This window comes from Triturus cristatus, chromosome 6 (assembly GCF_964204655.1).
Source record: "Triturus cristatus chromosome 6, aTriCri1.1, whole genome shotgun sequence".
Taxonomy (NCBI): domain Eukaryota; kingdom Metazoa; phylum Chordata; class Amphibia; order Caudata; family Salamandridae; genus Triturus; species Triturus cristatus.
The window spans coordinates 366,728,022-366,747,114 of NC_140589.1; positions in this window are offsets into that span (position 1 = coordinate 366,728,022).

Sequence of the window (19,093 nt, forward strand, 5' to 3'; positions counted from 1 at the left end):
TCATAGTTAGAGAAGAAAAGGGACTCCTTATGGCTCTACTACAGGAGAGGCACTCAATCATTGCTGGAAGCTACTATTAACAGTGACTTATTATTCTGTTCACCAGTTGCAACTGCAGCTGCCGAGAACTCAGCTGAGTTTCCAGAACAGCTCTTTATGGGAAGTTCTAGTCTTTATCTATGCTCCAAAATCTTGCTCTTTTCTAGAAGGAACTTTTCATGGGCTTCTTTACATAGGGTACATTAGGTCCTTTAGTTAGTTTAATGACACATCTACTTCAGGAACACTTTTGATTTATTCTGACACTAATCAATCTTTTACTCGACATTTCTGTAAACTGGAATAAAAACCAAAAAACATACTAGTTCTTTAAGGTAAATAAAGGTACTACAACTTCTCCTTATTGCTTGCAAATATTGAACCTGAGAGTTGATGATATTTCTGGCATGTTCCTTTGTTCCTCACTCCATTCCCAAAATGGTGGAAAAGGTCCATCCAACCTGTCAAGCTCCATCTGAATTTTGAGTGTACCAGCTGTGTGGTTTAATACCCTATTTTTGCCAATGCTTTGGTAATTCAGTTGGGGCTTTGAGCAGGGGTGGTTTGTCCATAGAGATGTGAGGACATTGATCTCCTAACCGCCTCACTTCCACACAACCGTTCAGTGGAATGATCTGAGGCTGTGTTAACTGAACTGTGCATGTCAGATTGGCCAGTAGTTCTCCTGTGGCCATGCTAACATGCAAAGTTTAGGCTTCTGCAACCAACAGCTTAAACACAAGTGATAAGCAGAAGAACCACCCATAGGTGTCTTTGGAGTGCTGCATTTGCCTGCCCTGGCCAATCCTAGCACTGCTCTTATGCTGTTTAGCATTGTATGTGGCAAGAGAGCAGTGCTTGGATTGGCTCGGATGCTATTTTCCAGCAAGCAGCTCGAGGCAGGAAGAACTGTGGGTGCAGCCAAATGTGTGCTGCAGAAGATCAAGAAAGGTATGTTTATTTTTAAAGCGGTTTCATGTAATTTTTAGGTGCCCAACCACTTTTAAAACATAGCAGCCGCAGTGGCTTTGAGACCTCATCAAGAGTATGAAGTACTAGACAAATTATACTTTGTTATACAATATCTGCAGAGGTTCAACTAACTTCAAGACCTGTTACAGCCTGATTAGTCTATTTATCACAATCATATACAAGTTATAAGTCCAGATTTAACCTCTCATGCCTACAAACAGTATTAACCCCTTCCATGCTCATGACAAAATGGTTCCCTCATGAGCACATGTGCAAGTGTGCTCATGATGGAACTATTCCGTCATGAGCACAGTTTGAAAAAATCCCTCTGCTGTAAACAGCAAAGGGATTTCCCATTTTTTTTTGCTTTGGGAGGTGGGGAAGAGCTTCGCCAACCTCCTACAGCATGGTTAGGGTTTCATTGTAAAGGCTATCGCGCGCATGGTGCGCTGTTGTTATTACAATTGAAACAAAACGGAATCTTAGATTCAGTGTCACAGTTCCGGTGCTTGTGGGACTATCTCAGCCCCCTGAGCACAGAAAAACATGGGAGAGGTATATTTCGAAAGGGGAAAATCTACCCTTTCCAATGGTACCCTTCACTAGTTGATCCCTGGATTGGGATCGCCCCAGCAGGGCGATCCCCAAGCAGGGATCTACCCACTAGCCACCAGGGAGGGGTGAGCGGCCCCTTGGGCAAGGGCATCTGCTCCACCCAAAACATTTGACCAGACAGTCTACTGCCCCCCCTGTGGGGCAAATGGGGTCAAAAGACACCAATCTGCCAACAGGGGGACTGAAAGCACCCTAGACACCAGGGATTTTTTTTTATAGGCCGGGGTGGGGGCTGCCCAGAATGGGCATGTCAATGTCCCCACTCTACCCCTCAAAGAATGCATAAGACTTTCTGCCCCCCCCAGGAGGCAGATGGGGCAATAGCTCCTGATATGCCCCCTGGGGGGGCATAAAGCCCACTAGGCCGCAGGATTTTTTTTTCCATAGTTCAGGGCGGGGGCTGCCCAGAATAGGCATGCCAATGCTCCCACCCCCCAAAAATGCCACAGTCTTTCTGCCCACCCGCAGGAGGCAGATGGGGCTATAGCCCCTGATCTGCCCCCCTAGCAGCAGAAAGCCCACAAGGCACCATGGATTTTTGTATATACTTGTGTGACTATCCAATGCAGAATCAGCTAAAAAAGTATATATTTTTTTAATGTAGGCTTAGAAATCGCAGTGCTTTACCTTAAATCCCTGTGTTTTTGGCTCTTCCCAGTCACAGGTCTTTGGCCTACTCCCACATTTAAAAAGCTAACATAAAAGCAGCAGTTAGAATTGGCATAGCAATAACGCTATATCAATACCTTTAAAATAGTTTTCAACTATACGCTTGATACAAAACGTGCTCTTCTTGAAGGCAGCTTGTTCTCAAATATGCAAAACCAAACAAATAGAAAGTAGTAAATAGTTCACTTTCTTCCACTATTAGCTCCATCGTCTGAAAGGTAATCTTCACATTGATGGACTAAAATCAGGTACACTAATAGTGCCAGCTCAAGTGCATGATTTTCTCACAGTCTTCAAAAATGTATTGCTGTAGCAATATTTCATCAATAGCACAGATCTATCTAGCTATAAAAAAAATTCTGGGGCTTGCCATGTTTACGTACGGCTGCTTGAATGTACATTATGAATTCCAAATTTGAAAACTTTATAGATTGAGTCTTCAATGTACCTGCTCTTAATTATCAAGGGGAACACACAAGTTTTAACAGCAGTTGTTGACATTTCACCCAAGGAGTATTTCAATTCTCAAAGGTCATACAACATGTATTTATAAGATAGAGTATCTCGAGGCTCAAAAATGACTGGAGTTGACTGGTCAACCAAGGTCAAAGACACCATTTTTATTATTTTTTTTCCTACCATAGTGACATGATCAAGGATAAACCTTTCGTCAGAGAAAGAGATATTTTCTAAAGATGCAGTAGCTGACTCGCAAATCAGTTCCCTCGTGGAGGCAAACAATTGTTTTCATGCAAACAGTAAACTATTCTTAAATACGTATTTCATGTGTGTCCTACTGTAATACAAATGTTGATTAAATTACAAATATAAGACATCACATTAGTACAGAGTTTATATCTACCACTTCACAGTTGTATACAGAGACGTATAGAAGGAACCCTATTTTGCACATCATTATGGGTCAGCAACATGAATTGTACTTTTATATAATGCTGCTTTTTTATATCTTTTTAAAAGAAAGAAGGGACATATTTACAAGGGCTTTGTAAGCCAAAAAGCGGAGATAAAACCAGCGCCCTATTTACAAGAGGGTGCATAATCGCATGTTAGCACCCTTTTTCCCAACGCCTCACTTCACATCTCCAATGAGATGCAAAGTGGGCGTTACTGGGCGTACCCAAGATGGACTACCTTGCAAATATCGCTGATGTTTACATCACAATATTTACAAGGCAGCCCACATGATTTTAGCACACATTAGATTTTGGCAAAAATGGCCGTTTTCGCCAAAACCTAACGTCTGCTAAAATCCTGACTTAGCCATCCCTAACATAGGGGGTGGATTATACTGATACGGAGGAAAACCAGCGATGTTCCCTGCAAAAGGGAGATAACCTCGCTATCTCTGGAATTTTTATCGCCCTGGAGTAACACGTTGTTAATATTGCGCTACCATGGCGATAAATACCAGAGATAGCCTGCGATAATATAATTATCGCTAAGCACGGCCAGCGATAATTATCGCTGGCCGTTGTTAATATGCCCCGAAACAGGTTAATCCAGCTTGTTGGTAGTAAGCAGACTGGAAGCACAATATTTCTAGAGTGCAAGTTTGATTCTAGGTCGTAGACATAGCACTGTACATATAATAGTACATTTTGGCACCTTTCATGAGCCATAAAAGAGCAGAGCCGTCATTGTGTTAAATTAAGTGCCTTCAGCATTCTCGCTACCCTTTCTGTAATGCGGCATCAATAATTAGTCCTCATATTTTTACTACTGATTCAAGTGGATGGCTCTTAACACTAAGTTAATAAATTAGCAAAATAATGGTAATCTGTTCATGCAATATATACCATTTTAACTATTTCTAGGTTTTTCTTTTTTACAAAAAAGTCATGTTCTACTATTTTTCAATTTCTGTTAAATTCAAGGGCTGTAGATCTAAGAACTAAACAGGAAATGCAAATAATATCATACTATATGCTATAAAAAAGTTAGGGTGACCAACTGGCATGGGTGCAAATTCAGGACAGTCAGTGTTAAAATTCAGGACAAAGGGTCAAAATTCAGGGCACAAATTCAGGACAGAAGGTCAAAATTAAAGTCAAAAATTTGGGAAAAACATACTTTTTATAGACATATCAGAGGAGGTTGCACAATAGTATATAAGTAAGTTGACAACCAAAATAAGTACAAGTCAAAATAAGTTTATATAAGGTTGTGCACTTCACAGTTTTTCAGTATGCGTGCAGCTTTGCAAAGCGACATTAGGCCCTTTCTGCAATCAAGATTTGTGTAGGAGCCCATTGTCATTCTATCTGTGATAATCGTCTGCAGTCTCAGAATGACAATGGCCAGTCCGCAGTCTTTGCGAGGTCAGGGAGGGGCTGTTGCAGGCAGCCTCAGTCTAAAGATTAGAAGATAAGTGTGAGAGGCCTCTCACAGGGGAACAGCATACCTTCCAGAAATTCCCCAATTTGATTTTAGTATTATGTCTGTAAGGTGTCCGCAGTTTGAGGACCCCAAATTATGGACACCTTACAGACATCATACTAAAATAACGGACGGTCTGTGAAATTTAAGGACGGTTGGTCACCCTAAATGAATTACTGTTTATTGACAATAGTTTTCAATATTTCCTGAGATTTAATAGCATTACCTAAGATGCCTATTATGCCTGACTTTGGAACTTCCATTCCCAGGAGACCCTGCCATAAGGATGGGCCAAGGAAGAGGAGGGCCATTAGCACTATAAAGCACTGTCATCATTCCCACTGCTCGGGACATCTGACTTTGGGACTTGCAGTCCTAGGAAACCCTGCCAAGAGAAGGGACCAAGGAAGAGGAGGACCCATAGCACTACAAAGTGCCAACATCATCCCCGGTGTGTGGCAAACCTGACTTCTGGACTTCCAGTTCCAGGAGACGCTGTTGTGAGGAGGGGCCAAGGAAGAAGCGAGCTCATAGCGCTGCAAAGCATTGTCAAGATTCCTAATGTGCAGAACATGCATGGGCCATGTCTGTGCACAGCCAAGCCCAAAAGCGGGCCATCCACACCCGTCATAGCCCAGAAGTGGCTGGGCTGGGCTGGACCGCCTCCTTAACATCTGCTGTTGTCCTGCAGGAGTTTCTCATGAGTCATGAATGAAGTGTTTAAAGTTTTTGTTGCTGTATTTGCTGTTGATGCACTTCTATTTGGTCCTGGCTTTGTTTATTGTTTAGAAATGTTTTAGCCCTAATAATGAGGGTGTGCCTGTAAATAACACCTTACACCCGAGCGCACAACCGTCTCTCAACTGGAAAGAGTATGTAGGGAAGGTGCCAGGCTGAAAAGCAAAAATATTCTGTTGACCAACAAGTCCAAGTCTGGAAGTAAATTAGGAAAAGGGGAAAAAAAGGAGAACCTTGCCCAGGATCTTGTGCTACCCTATGAGACACTGTAGTCACCAAGACCTTTTCCAAAATCTGGCATTGCAAATATTGACTGTTTTGATACGCTTGATATACAAATTGCTAAAATTGAGGTGATGGTAGGGAAATTGAGAGAAAGTATGGGGCTCATCCATAAGCAAATGGTACATTTATTGAGTAAATCAGCTCCCTTGACCAGCACAACCCATAATGTCCGTATTGGCAATATAGCCAATAAAACAGCCAAAGTTACTTTATTAACACAGATTGACCAGCCCACTTCCCATGCGTCCCAGCCCAGTGATCCTACTGGTAGGAATTCTCTTCAGAAAAACACTCAGAATGTAGACCTGGGGTGGCCATGGAGGTAATATTATCCTCCTGTCGAAGCTTTTTCAGTGGATAATTCCTGTGATGTGGTCATTCAGTTGCCAGCAGCATCCACCCCCTATGTACTCGTAATGACCAATGTTCCCAACTGTTACGGCAAGGAAACAATTACCAGCAGCTTAAAAATAAAGTCACACATTGGTTGACTGGCAGGGTAAACCTTGATAAGGCCTTGTTTGAAGAGATTATTATGGTCTGGAAAGGGGCTAGATAGGGAATTCTCATAAGCCATTCTCAGGTGGCTGTGTAGTCATAAACGTTTGTAATACTATTAGGGTTGGTTGTATTTTACACAATCTTCAGACCAGCACTGCTCTGAGAAGTAGAATTACAGTACTTCCATTAGGCTTCTTTTATCAACCCCACAGGCCAATGTAAAGGGGGGTGAATCTTGGGCTCAGTGGTGGCTCCGTTTGAATAAGCCATCAGGGGCTGGATCCTGTTCTGTACCTTATCAATCATTTTGAGCCACTTGCTGGGTTAGATTACCCAGACTGACTGGCCCTTACTCATGGGGCAGTTAACACTGTGGTGTCTAAGGTTCCTTTCTCACCCAGTGATCTTAAAGTGTTAAGCTGGAACATAGCAGGGGTCGACGGTAAAACATTTGTTGAGGAGTGGGTTAAGATGCTTTGTACTTATGATATCAATAATTAATTAGTTACTAAGGAAAACAGCCAATATTAAGTTTCACTACTGACCTTGTTGTCAGTTATTTTAATAATAGATAATGCACCATTCAGTGTATTTTAATGAAACAGTCGTCATCCAAGTACAAAGAAAAAGAAGAACAAGAAGGAAGACATATATGTTCTTGGCTATGTTGACACGAAGTAGGTATTATTGATGCAGACCGCCGACACGTGTTTCGTCACAAGACGACTTCTTTAAGGCTTGAAACAATAGTAATGGAAAGAGTTGTGGCATATATCCTCTGGATCCCTCAAAAGTAGGGGATATATCACGGCAAGAGCGATGAACCAGATATTTAGATGTTTTGGTTATAGAGTAGGACTTCAAGATACTTTCTAATGTCAAAAGGTTAAAATGTATTCAGCACGTTAAAAAGTAAATATAGTTCAGTCTATCTAATTTTGAAGTATAGGCTCTTGTGATGCGTAGACACAGATGCTCGTATTAAAGTACAACAAGCCCATCAACTTATTTTAGTACATATAGAGGTACAGCATCAGGGTTCCTGCTGTATAGAGCCGGGTATATCAAGATGCAGCTTATTCCGACCGGAGGTGCTGGCCAGTGCTCTTTCACCACTGCCATTCATGCTGTAATTTATACACTCTTGATATCATCAGTCTTCAGGAGACCTGGGACACATAGGGGGTTTTGCATCTAGATGGATATGTTACTTTTGCCTCCACAGCCATTTCTTCTATCCATAGTAAAGCTAGACAGGGGCTAGTGACATTTATTAAACTGTGTCTGGATTGTAAACTGGAGATGATTTCCTCTACCTCACCCAATATTCTAGGTTTTGTTTTTACTTTTCCTAACTTGTACAGGGTGTTTATTGTGAACATTTATAATTCAACCTCAGTTAGAGACAATCATGGTGATATTAGAGATCTTAAAATGTTTTTAGGTGATGTTTTTTATTGCTCGTCCAATTTTACAGTGATTATGTTGAAAGGTTATTTTAATCTGCACCCCTGTGTTGCTTGACTTAGAAATCCTATGTGTGCTAAGTTCTGATTGACTATGAGTTCCTAACTCATGCAACATCTGGCTTTATGGTATTTGTAGGAGCATGCATACCCCCTTCGGCCATGTGTGCTTTATTGGAGTAATGTCCCCTATGCATTGTAATGTCGCTGCGCCGTTCTGTGTGATTGATCAAAAGTTTCCTGCCTGAGTGTTTGCTTGCCAGTTACGCATCCTCCCATCTATCACTCAGTAATCATGGGCTTATGTGTAAGGGCCTACTTGACTACATGTTTGTGAGTCGAGGTAGATGGAGAGCTCAGAATGGGCGAGTCTATCAATAAGGATGAGATTTAATTTTTATCGATGAACGTAACGATTTCCAAATTAACACCTGCATGGGTTGTCATATGAATAGGGACAACGACAACTGATCATCAAATATTGATCAGGTGCATCTCAAAAATACCCAGTAGGGTGCTATGCTAAATAATTTGATCACAGACTACAATCAAGTCTGTTTAACAAGGGGGAATCTAATCCTGAAGACAGGATGCCCACATTCAAGGGGAGGGGTATCAAGTCTGTAATTGATTATATTTTTGGTTTGGCATGTTTATTTGTAAATTTTAAGGTAGTTTGGGACACACACAGAGTGACTGTAATCTTCTCTTGGTCACTTTTTTGTGGGCCGAGACACCTGTGGATGCTGGACGCTTATTCAAAGAATAGGTCATATCAACAGACCAAGGTTCGAGGTTAAAATGGGCCAAGATCATATCTGCTGATTTCATTTTTAAATTGTTTACTACTTGTCAATCTGAATTTGTAACCTGTTTAAATGAGGAAGCCACTGATTCCAGTATTTTGGCATCTTTTTTCAGTATCTGTTCGCTTAGTCTGCCGTACCAGGACAGGGGTGGTGCCTGAAGTGCTCCTGGTCTCATAAAAAATTGCTGGTGATCCTACAAAAGAAACCCCACAATCAGCAAAAGTTGCAGAAGGCAAGAGTCACATAGAGCCTGGCATGCAAAGAATGAGTGAGTTATTTAAAATAGAAGGCATGATACAACCTATTGGCGACTAATGTATATGTGGATAGCACATCCTTCACCACTGAGCAGCTGTCAGATCTGACCTTAACCATCACAGCTCAGGCATGGATCAATCATTGTGTGGCTATATATGATAATGAGAGCACAGAAATACCCACACTCTGTACTCAGGAGGATTTGAAGTTTACTTTTTGGTGGGAGGAAGTAAGAAAAGCGATTGATCTCTTTTTTCAGGAACTGCTCCTGGCCCTGATGAGGTCCATGAAGAATTGCAGAAGTCCCAAATTGACCTGTGGGCACCCCTGTTGACTCAGCACCTACACGCTGCCATTTCTGGCTCTCTACTGCCCATTTCACTAGTGGAATCAAAGGTAACAATCATAGGTCCCATGCTATTGGATCGCCTCACCATAGGGTTAAATTAATAAAATATTTTGTCTGATATACAATATGGGTTTAGACCAGGTCATGGTACAGTTGAGAAAAACCTCAACTTACATCCGCTAATTGCAAAGTATACTAAAGCAAAGGGGGGTTCAATTTACTTGGCTTTAATTGATCTCAGCTCTGCATTTGACAGGGTTAATAGAGCTCAGTTCTGGGCCGTGCGTGGGTTCTTAAGGGTTAAGCCTGTACGTATACCTTTCTTGCGATACTTGTACAATGGTCTTATGGCCTCAGTGAGGAATGGTCTCAACGGAGAGTGCAATCAGCACTTTAGTTTGAAGGGAGGAATCCATCAGTGTTGTACCTTGGCCCCTTTTCTCTTCATTCTTTCTATTAATCATTTACAATCTGTGTCAGGATTGTCAATTCGCCTTCTAACCATAAGCTTCCAGCAAGACGCTAATTCCCCAAGAGAGCGTTTTATCACCCAAGAACTAGACATCAATAGAAAGAAGCATTCCAAGATGGCCGCTAGATTTGCCATAGAACTGAAGGTTAGCATTCCAGTGTTTCAGGGGAATTAGGAAGGTCCAGGTGTTAGGTCTGAGGAGAGGCGCACTTCACTGAAGTTTTCCCGTGGAGAGGAGTAGCAATTTGTAGCGTCGCGTAGTTGTGAGGGAATAATATTCGTCGAGCATTTCCGAAGAATCACCTGTCGTGAATCAAGGCACCAAGTAAGACCGTGACATTCTTGTGAGCGGAGCAAGAGGAAGCAACGCTAGTGAATAAATAATTTCAGTTAACTTCTAGTCTTTTCCCCTCAAGGCAATTGAAGTACTGTTCTGAGCAATTACCTTGTAGTAACTAGCGTCAGACTAAATCATTATGACGCGCACAATTTTATATACATCTGATATGTGACTGTAAATATGTAAAAAGATAAGGAAAGGCTGTAAATAAACAGAAGCAGTTAGTTGAAGTTTTTTAAGTGAAAAAACAACAAAGAGTGTGAGAGTAGATACCACGCAGAGTCACTTTTCACTGGGCTTATATGAAGTATAGTAGCGCAACTGCCAGAGTAAATACAACACTGAGGAGCCAGTACTACTGGGGCACACATGAAGCTTAGGGGCGCAGCTTATGACTTCGTGAGCAGAAGAGAAAAGGCACACTGTTAAAAGGCATTCTATAACAGACATACAGCAAGACGGGCTGGTAAGGAGATCAGTTTAACCACCTAAAAAGATTGCAAGGACACAGAGAAAAAGCGAGTGAGAATTAACAAGTGTCAAATTTAGTTTCAGCAACAGAAAAAAAGACTACAAATACAACACATCTAAATACAAGAAGAGAGGCATAGATCACTCAGAGACTGGGTAGGTTAAGTAGGTGAAAAACACTATTTCATAAGCAGGAAGAGAAAAGCATAATGATTAAGATTTATGTAAACATTTTCTTTTAGCGCGACAAAGGCCAGAGCAGAAGAGAAAAGCAGAAGATAGAAAAGCACCTACAGAAGAAAGAAAAGAAGCTGAGTGATTGTCTCTTCTCTGTCCCATCCCCTTTCCCCCTTGGGAACTCTTTGGCGACACGCGTGAATAGGGGGTCGCTGGGAAGACCTGGGGAGGCATTGGGAACTTGCGACGTTTTGCTCCTGTGTGTATACAAGCTAGGAATCTGACAGAGTGAAGTGCCCACGTATTTCTTCACACCTGAGCAAAATGGCGGAAGGTTTGGACTTGAAGAAGTTAGGAGACATATTAGAGGGAATTCAAAGGGAGCCAATTTCAGTCAGAGAGGACCATAGTGAGTTAAGGAAAGAAACCACAGAATTAACATTAAAGATGAGTAATTTAGTGTCCCGCCCCAATTTAAGATATTCAACTTATTCAGAAGAGAATCCCAGTGATGCATCAACTTCTCAGTCTAAGGTAACGACACAAGTAATACATTCATTGTTGCCAGTGATTCCTTTGGTGCCCCCAGAGAGGTTTGGTGGGGATCCCCAAAAGGCCCAAGTGTTCCTAACACAATGTACACTGCACTTCATGTGTCGCCCGGCACTTTTCCCTGACGCGCAGTCTCGAGTGGCATTTATCCTGTCGTACCTAAGTGGGGATGCTGCGTCTTGGTCAATGCCCTTGGTTACCAGTAACTCTCCCATTTTGTACGATTTGGATGAATTCAAAAAAGAATTTCTTCGGATTTTCGACAGGAGAAGAGTTTCGCAAGCCACAGACAATGATTTGTTGGAAATCAAGCAAGGGAGTCGAGATCTGGTGGCATACTTGGCCCAGTTCAATAAGCTAGTGGTGGAAACGGAATGGCCAGAGAACAAGCGAGCAGGAGTCTTTTATCGGGGGTTGAAGGATGAATTAAAAGACGCTTTGGCTCAAGTGCCCAACAGACCCACGGAGATTTCTGCATTAATAGATTTAGTTTTGGAAATTGATTTCCGTCAAAGTGAAAGAAGAGGAGAGAGGAAGAGAGATTTTCGTCCAAGTGTAGCCAGATTTGATCGTGTAAGATCAGAGGGGAGTAAAGAACTAGATTCCAATCGTGGAGGAGAACCAATGCAGATAGGAACGATCAGGGGGCCCCTTTCCAAGGAAGAGAAGGAGAGACGAAGAACAAATAGACAATGTTTGTATTGAGGAGGTACAGGGCATTTCGTCCGGACCGGAATTGTCCTAAGAAACCCAAACAGACACCGACGGAAAACGCATTGCACCACCAGTAAGTGGAGTTGGACTGGTGGTTGCAGACTCTAAAACAGCTCCGGAAGCTCATACATTGGCCAATACCTTGCAATCCGCGGCTGCGCATTTGGTAGTAATGGTGACCCTAGGATATAGTGAAGAGATTCAAAGACAGGTAAATGTCATGATTGATTCAGGAGCAACGGGCAACTTTTGTGATTTAAAGTTTGCAGAGAAAATTGGGTTAAGAGCCATCAAGAAAGAAAGGAAAGAAGCAGTTCGAGCAGTGGACGGAACCAATCTATCTTCCGGTCCTATAGTGAGCCACACCGAGCCAGTGGAAATGGAATTGAAGGAAGGCCATTCTGAAATTTTGCAATTTAACTTGATAGACGCACCTCAGTTCCAATTAATATTGGGACTACCATGGCTCACGGAGCATAATCCAACAATCGATTGGGGGGCTCGAACACTAACCCTGAATTCGGACTATTGTAAAGAAAACTGTGTCAAAGACTGTGCAGTTGCTCCAGAGAAAACCTCAGCCTTTCATCTAAGTGAAGGGAATACAACAATCTGTGTAATCGATACGATGGAACTGCCAGCAGAGTACATTGAATTTCAGGATGTGTTCAGTGAGGTGGAAGCGGAGAGACTTCCACCACATAGAGACTTTGACTGCAAAATTGAATTAGAACCAGGATCCAATTTACCCTGTAGCAGAATTTATGCCCTGACTGAACGAGAGGATGAGTATCTGAAGAAGTACCTTCAAAAGTATTTAGAGAATGGTTTCATCAGACCATCCCAATCCCCAGTCTCTTCCGCACTTTTTTTCATTCCGAGGAAGAGTGGAGAATTGAGAACTTGCATCGACTACAGGGCAATAAATCGGATTACAGTCAAGAATCGGTATCCTTTGCCCTTAATTTCGGTTTTATTGGATCAGGTTAAGGGAGCGAAGATTTATACCAAATTGGATCTGAGAGGAGCATACCATCTAGTTCGAATTTGTGAGGGTGACGAATGGAAGATGGCTTTTAGAACTAAACATGGGCTCTTTGAATACCAAGTCATGCCTTATGGTTTATGTAACGCCCCAGCCGCCTTCCAACATTTCATCAATGATGTATTGAAGGAATACATAGATCGGAATGTGATAGTATACATTGACGATATACTAATTTACTCGAGTACAGAAGAAGAACATGAAGAACAAGTCAAAAAGGTCCTACAGAACCTGCGTGAGAACCGCTTGTTTGTAAAGCTAGAAAAATGTGCCTTCAATGTTTCCTCAGTGGAATTTTTGGGTTTTGTACTGGCTCCAAGGGGGTAACCATGGATGAAAACAAGATCAGGGCCGTTATTGAGTGGGAATCTCCTACATCGGTGAAAGAAATTCAAAGTTTTATTGGATTTGCTAATTTCTACAGGAGATTCATTCAGAACTTTTCCCAGAAGTTGATTCCTATGACTAAATTGCTTAAAAAGGGAACCAAATTTGAATGGTCAGAGGAAGCGGAAGAATCATTCAAGCAACTGAAGAAGGATTTCACTACCGCACCAATATTATTACACCCTGATCCTTCAGAACCATTTTTTGTGGAAACAGATGCTTCCAATTTGGCCTTGGGAGGTGTATTATCCCAGAGACATAAAATTACAGGACTATTGCATCCAGTTGCCTATCGATCAAGAAAACTGACTGCGGCGGAAGTCAACTACACCATAACCGAGAAGGAGCTACTAGCTATTAAAGATGCATTTAAGGAGTGGAGGCACTACTTAATGGGAGCTAGGCATGTGGTGACAGTTTATACAGACCATAGAAATCTGAAATTTCTGAAGTCAGCTAGAACATTAACTCTAAGACAGTTGCGCTGGTCGTTGTATTTTGCTGACTATGAATTTGTCATCACCTATCACCCAGGATCACAAAATGGAAAGGCAGATGCCTTGTCAAGATTGGGTACAGAAGGAGTTTCCGAGGAAATCAAGGATCAGACAATTATTCCAGCGGAAAGAGTAATTGGAGCCGTTTTGCAGGAATCACAGGAAGATAGGGGCCAAATGTCCTTAGAGGAAATGGAAAAGTGGGTCCGAGAAGATTCTGGAAGAGAAATTCGAGAGGGATTACCCTATCATCAAGGAGCCCTTTACTTGCCAACAATCGACATGCAGCAAAAGGCTCTGAAGGAATATCATGATGACATTTTGGCTGGACATAAGGGAATTACCAAGACTGAGGAATTAGTGAGACGACGTTTTTGGTGGCCAAACATGATCAAAGATGTACGGCAGTATGTAACCACTTGTGAGACTTGCGCTCGGGGAAAACCGGAGCGACAACCACCCAAGGGGTTATTGCAACCCTTGCCAACACCACCTTCCCCTTGGCACACAATCACCTTAGATCTAATTGTAGATCTTCCTTCTTGTAGGGGATTTGACACAATTTTGGTGTGTGTAGATGCATTTACTAAAATGGCCCATTTTATACCATTGAAGGGGGTCCCTACGGCAGTAACTTTGGCACATACATTCAGTCAGAACATAGTTCGAGCCCATGGTATACCTAAGGTTATGATAACAGATAGGGGGACTCAATTCTTATCCCATTTTTGGAAGGCCTTTACAAAAAAATTGAAAGTTGACACTAGGTACACCACTAGTTATCATCCAGAGACAGATGGCCAGACAGAGAGAACAAATCAAGAATTAGAACAATATTTAAGACTGTGTTTGTTAGATCAGGAGGGTGATTGGCCAGATTTCCTGTGGGCAGCCGAATTTGCACATAACAATGCAAAAAATGTATCTACCGGTTATTCACCTTTTTACCTTAACACGGGAAGACATCCTCGTCAATCTCTAAGTTTTCATGAGGCAGATGTACCGGCAGTTACAGATTTAGTTGGACACATGACACGAGTGCATAGTTTAGCCACGGAAAATTTAATTAAGGCTAAGGAAAATTATAAATTCTATGCAGACAGGAAAAGGAAGAAAGAACCTGAGCTTCAGGAAGGAGATAAGGTTTGGTTGAACTCTAAGAACCTAGGGCTTAAAGGAGTCAGGAAATTACAGCCAAGATATGTAGGCCCTTATGTCATTGAGAAGAAATTAAGTACATTAAATTACCAGTTGAAATTGCCCAAAGGTTTACGAGTACATCCAGTGTTTCATGTCTCGTTATTAAAAAAGGCGTCAAAAGATTTACGGCTACAGAAATCACCCAAACCCATCCAGACAGAGAAGGGAGAGGAGTTTGAGGTTCAGCAAATTGTTGATGCAAAAGTACGAAGAGGACAGGTGTACTATTTGCTGGATTTGAAAGGCTATGGACCTGAGGAGAGAACATGGGAGGTGTCTTCCAATGTTAATGCCCCAAGGTTAATCAGGAAATTCCATAGAAGATTTCCAAGAAAACCAAGACGGGAAGGACGCACTTTGAGAGGGGGTACTGTCAGGATTGTCAAATCGCCTTCTAACCATAAGCTTCCAGCAGGACGCTACTTCCCCAAGAGAGCGTTATCACCCAAGAACTAGACATCAATAGAAAGAAGCATTCCAAGATCGCCGCTAGATTTGCCATAGAACTGAAGGTTAGCGTTCCAGAGTTTCAGGGGAATTAGGATGGTCCAGGTGTTAGGTCTGAGGAGCACTTCACTGAAGTTTTCCTGAGGAGAGGAGTAGCAATTTGGAGCGTCGCGTAGTTGTGAGGGAATAATATTCGTCGAGCATTTCCGAAGAATTACCTGTCGTGAATCAAGGCACCAAGTAAGACCGTGACATTCTTGTGAGCGGAGCAAGAGGAAGCAACGCTAGTGAATAAATAATTTCAGTTAACTTCTAGTCTTTTCCCCTCAAGGCAATTGAAGTACTGTTCTGAGCAATTACCTTGTAGTAACTAGCGTCAGACTAAATCATTATGACGCGCACAATTTTATATACATCTGATATGTGACTGTAAATATGTAAAAAGATAAGGAAAGGGTGTAAATAAAAAGAAGCAGTTAGTTGAAGTTTTTCAAGTGAAAAAACAACGAAGAGTGTGAGAGTAGATACCACGCAGAGTCACTTTTCACTGGGCTTATATGAAGTATAGTAGCGCAACTGCCAGAGTAAATACAACACTGAGGAGCCAGTACTACTGGGGCACACATGAAGCTTAGAGGCGCAGCTTATGACTTCGTGAGCAGAAGAGAAAAGGCACACTGTTAAAAGGCATTCTATAACAGACATACAGCAAGACGGGCTGGTAAGGAGATTAGTTTAACAACCTAAAAAGATTGCAAGGATACAGAGAAAAAGCGAGTGAGAATTAACAAGTGTCAAATTTAGTTTCAGCAACAGAAAAAAAGACTACAAATACAACACATCTAAATACAAGAAGAGAGGCATAGATCACTCAGAGACTGGGTAGGTTAAGTAGGTGAAAAACACTATTTCATAAGCAGGAAGAGAAAAGCATAATGATTAAGATTTATGTAAACATTTTCTTTTAGCGCGACAAAGGCCAGAGCAGAAGAGAAAAGCAGAAGATAGAAAAGCACCTACAGAAGAAAGAAAAGAAGCTGAGTGATTGTCTCTTCTCTGTCCCATCCCCTTTCCCCCTTGGGAACTCTTTGGCGACACGCGTGAATAGCGGGTCGCTGGGAAGACCTGGGGAGGCATTGGGAACTTGCGACGTTTTGCTCCTGTGTGTATACAAGCTAGGAATCTGACAATCTGTTTTAATTGAACAGTGGAAGGATGTCACAAGCGTGGGTGGTCAACTGGTGTCCACCCTTCTAGATGCAGACAACATCATCTAAGTTGCATGTACAGCAAGGGTCTTGCAACAACTTTTATATCTTTTTATTAGTTTTATTGATAATCTTTATCTTATGACTAATTATAAGACATCTCATGTCATGGTGGTTGGACCCAATAGCACTAAATCCTGTAATTTTGAGGTAAAGGGCCAACAAATTAGTAGAGTAGAAAAAATGTCTTACTTTTCCATTTTACTCAATTTCCACCATAACTCACAGCCAGTGTTAATCAATAACATAATGACCTTTAAAAGGGCCATTTACAGCATTAGTGATTTACGATTGGGTTGACAACCTATAAAGGTGATGTTAGATATTTTCAAAGCCAACTCTATTCCCATAGCTAGTTTAGTCTGTGAAATCTGGGGATATGCATCTGCTGCATTCATACAAGTGATGAAAAATAAATGTTTTAGAGTACATTTTAAGAATCCTACAGAGCAGACAATCCAAGATTGCACATGAAGAGTTGAGTATGGGATACACATCTGATCTTATTTGTCTTTGTCCCCTTTTGTTAAGGCTCTCAGTTTGGCTAAAGGATGAGCTGAACCTTAATAAACAAATTGTGCATAACTGTTTGGGTTTGGACAATATGTTTCACATCCCATTTCAACAATACATCCTGGGCTACCTGAGAGAACTATAGAGACCAGAACTTTTTTATGATCCTGGCTACGTTGTTAAAGCTGACATTTCCTAGATTAAGTAAATGTAAATGTAAATGTAAATGTATGTGTCTTGTAAAGCGCACTGCTGCCCTGAGGCGTCCTGGCGCTGTAGACCGCTGGGGAACCCGTCCTGGCTATCCCTGTGAGATAGTCCCTCCAGGGTATCTCCAAGGTGAAACCAGGCATCCCCGGCGAATGTGGGGGGCCGTTGTGGAGATGAGGCAAGTTAATGCCCAGAGTCACCGAGTGTGATCCCTGGTTAGAGTAGGCACCGAAGCGAGAATTATCGAGTCCGCTGGCCCTGGTCCACGACCCTGCCGCGTCGGGGATTGAACCCTGGTCCCAGGCCGTCCTCTGCTTCTGGGTCTGCTTCCTCTAACCAGTGAGCCACACCTCTCCACTTAAGCATGCCTATACCTCTAGGGTGACAACAGAGTGAGAGGCCTCCGCCTTGACCAAGCATTCAATGTGACAGTTCATTCTGGTAAAATCAGTGAGCAGGTTGGAACCATTCTTGAGCCTGGCTATGTTTAATCACCATTGCAGGCTGTTGACCTATTCTAGGCTAAACTTAATCCATCAGCTGGTGTTCCCAAATGGTGGCTGTTCAAAAGAATCTAATCTTCTAGTGTGTGTGGCCATGATAATGTTTCAATCCCTGACACCTTGCACCTTGTAATGATCTGTCATAGTTTTAGCAATTTATGTCACATATGTACGGTCTCTTCTGTTAACAATAAACTTTAGAAAGGTGAGTCCTGCGTTACTGATTTTACCATTTTTATCTACAACTAAAGTGTGCTTCTTTTTATCTTGGTTTTTATCACGTGCAATGAGAGCAAAATGATTAGGTTCATCTGTATCACACGCTGTTTATTAATCTCTGCTGTTGAATTATTATTATGTGTTTTTAGATTTTGTTTATTACTGTTTTTATTTTTATGAGAAAAATACTGACTGACTGAATAGCAGTACCTTTTCCGGGACTTCTGAAGTGATTCCTCAATATTAGGTATCATTTAAATCTGGTGTGCGTTTTCATCATCATGGCTGGCATGGGTTCATATAGTAAGGCTTTGTGTGGTTGGTAGCTATTTTAAAGTCAGGAGCGGCTGAGTTTTTATGTGTTTCTTTATAAAGCAAGAAAATGAGAATGGGCGCAAGCAAAGCTATAGCTATAACATTGTAGTCCAGAGCTGCCCTTCCCGTAGATCAACAGGTCCACCACATAAGTGTACAGTAGATAATAAACAAAGTTCTAAGGTGTGAATGTAACTTGTTGTGTAGAGTAGAAAAACCTGTTTTTGCATAAAATCAACATGCAATTTTTCTATTAAGCACTGGAAATAGTTTCACATTTAACCTGTAGTCAGTGTTGCGTCAAGTTTCTAATGGCACCAGACTGAGTGCAGAGGTAAGTGGCAATTTAAAAAGACAGATGAGTGGGGGCAGGGCTAGCTGGGTTTAAAGATGGCCACAGCCTCAGATGAACTTTCAGCACTTGGGACTGAGTGGCAGAGCTTTAGAGGGTGGAGCTACTCTGTTTTGTCACAGGACCCTGCACAGTGGATGAGAGATTACTGCAATGAAGAAAAGATTGCAGTGGTGCAGGGATGTTCCACAATTGGATTGGGAGCATGACCCTCAAGGCACTGTGACACAGTCCGTGTACCGCAGGGTTGGAGAAGTCTCTCAGCAGAAGCGGATGTCGAAGGAGTCATCTAATTAATGGAGAGAGGTGATGG